Genomic DNA, 2,500 nt, shown 5'->3' on the forward strand with positions numbered 1-2,500 from the left:
TCGCTCGCTGTCCGCCGCTCGCCGCTCGCTCGTGCAGCCAAAAATGGCCAGTTTTGGCCCGTTTTTGGGCCGTTTTGGCCAGTTTTTGGCCTGTTCTTGCATTGCGCGGTGACCGTCGAGAGCGGAGCAAAACGTCAGCCATCTCAGCACCCTGGAACCCCCCGGGTGGCACAGGGCTGGATGGGGCTTTCGTATAGCAGGGACGGTGCTGCCTCTCGCTTCGCTCGCTGTCCGCCGCTCGCCGCTCGCTCGTGCAGCCAAAAATGGCCAGTTTTGGCCCGTTTTTGGGCCGTTTTGGCCAGTTTTTGGCCTGTTCTTGCATTGCGCGGTGACCGTCGAGAGCGGAGCAAAACGTCAGCCATCTCAGCACCCTGGAACCCCCCGGGTGGCACAGGGCTGGATGGGGCTTTCGTATAGCAGGGACGGTGCTGCCTCTCGCTTCGCTCGCTGTCCGCCGCTCGCCGCTCGCTCGTGCAGCCAAAAATGGCCAGTTTTGGCCCGTTTTTGGGCCGTTTTGGCCAGTTTTTGGCCTGTTCTTGCATTGCGCGGTGACCGTCGAGAGCGGAGCAAAACGTCAGCCATCTCAGCACCCTGGAACCCCCCGGGTGGCACAGGGCTGGATGGGGCTTTCGTATAGCAGGGACGGTGCTGCCTCTCGCTTCGCTCGCTGTCCGCCGCTCGCCGCTCGCTCGCGCAGCCAAAAATGGCCAGTTTTGGCCCGTTTTTGGGCCGTTTTGGCCAGTTTTTGGCCTGTTCTTGCATTGCGCGGTGACCGTCGAGAGCGGAGCAAAACGTCAGCCATCTCAGCACCCTGGAACCCCCCGGGTGGCACAGGGCTGGATGGGGCTTTCGTATAGCAGGGACGGTGCTGCCTCTCGCTTCGCTCGCTGTCCGCCGCTCGCCGCTCGCGCAGCCAAAAATGGCCAGTTTTGGCCCGTTTTTGGGCCGTTTTGGCCAGTTTTTGGCCTGTTCTTGCATTGCGCGGTGACCGTCGAGAGCGGAGCAAAACGTCAGCCATCTCAGCACCCTGGAACCCCCCGGGTGGCACAGGGCTGGATGGGGCTTTCGTATAGCAGGGACGGTGCTGCCTCTCGCTTCGCTCGCTGTCCGCCGCTCGCCGCTCGCTCGTGCAGCCAAAAATGGCCAGTTTTGGCCCGTTTTTGGGCCGTTTTGGCCAGTTTTTGGCCTGTTCTTGCATTGCGCGGTGACCGTCGAGAGCGGAGCAAAACGTCAGCCATCTCAGCACCCTGGAACCCCCCGGGTGGCACAGGGCTGGATGGGGCTTTCGTATAGCAGGGACGGTGCTGCCTCTCGCTTCGCTCGCTGTCCGCCGCTCGCCGCTCGCTCGTGCAGCCAAAAATGGCCAGTTTTGGCCCGTTTTTGGGCCGTTTTGGCCAGTTTTTGGCCTGTTCTTGCATTGCGCGGTGACCGTCGAGAGCGGAGCAAAACGTCAGCCATCTCAGCACCCTGGAACCCCCCGGGTGGCACAGGGCTGGATGGGGCTTTCGTATAGCAGGGACGGTGCTGCCTCTCGCTTCGCTCGCTGTCCGCCGCTCGCCGCTCGCTCGTGCAGCCAAAAATGGCCAGTTTTGGCCCGTTTTTGGGCCGTTTTGGCCAGTTTTTGGCCTGTTCTTGCATTGCGCGGTGACCGTCGAGAGCGGAGCAAAACGTCAGCCATCTCAGCACCCTGGAACCCCCCGGGTGGCACAGGGCTGGATGGGGCTTTCGTATAGCAGGGACGGTGCTGCCTCTCGCTTCGCTCGCTGTCCGCCGCTCGCCGCTCGCTCGCGCAGCCAAAAATGGCCAGTTTTGGCCCGTTTTTGGGCCGTTTTGGCCAGTTTTTGGCCTGTTCTTGCATTGCGCGGTGACCGTCGAGAGCGGAGCAAAACGTCAGCCATCTCAGCACCCTGGAACCCCCCGGGTGGCACAGGGCTGGATGGGGCTTTCGTATAGCAGGGACGGTGCTGCCTCTCGCTTCGCTCGCTGTCCGCCGCTCGCCGCTCGCGCAGCCAAAAATGGCCAGTTTTGGCCCGTTTTTGGGCCGTTTTGGCCAGTTTTTGGCCTGTTCTTGCATTGCGCGGTGACCGTCGAGAGCGGAGCAAAACGTCAGCCATCTCAGCACCCTGGAACCCCCCGGGTGGCACAGGGCTGGATGGGGCTTTCGTATAGCAGGGACGGTGCTGCCTCTCGCTTCGCTCGCTGTTCGCCGCTCGCCGCTCGCTCGCGCAGCCAAAAATGGCCAGTTTTGGCCCGTTTTTGGGCTGTTTTGGCCAGTTTTTGGCCTGTTCTTGCGTGGTGCGGTGACCGTCGTGAGCGGAGCAAAACGTCAGCCATCTCAGCACCCTGGAACCCCCCGGGTGGCACAGGGCTGGATGGGGCTTTCGTATAGCAGGGACGGTGCTGCCTCTCGCTTCGCTCGCTGTTCGCCGCTCGCCGCTCGCTCGCGCAGCCAAAAATGGCCAGTTTTGGCCCGTTTTTGGGCTGTTTTGGCCTGTTTTTG

The sequence above is a fragment of the Musa acuminata genome, unplaced genomic scaffold (assembly GCF_036884655.1).
Source record: "Musa acuminata AAA Group cultivar baxijiao unplaced genomic scaffold, Cavendish_Baxijiao_AAA HiC_scaffold_483, whole genome shotgun sequence".
Lineage (NCBI taxonomy): Eukaryota > Viridiplantae > Streptophyta > Magnoliopsida > Zingiberales > Musaceae > Musa > Musa acuminata.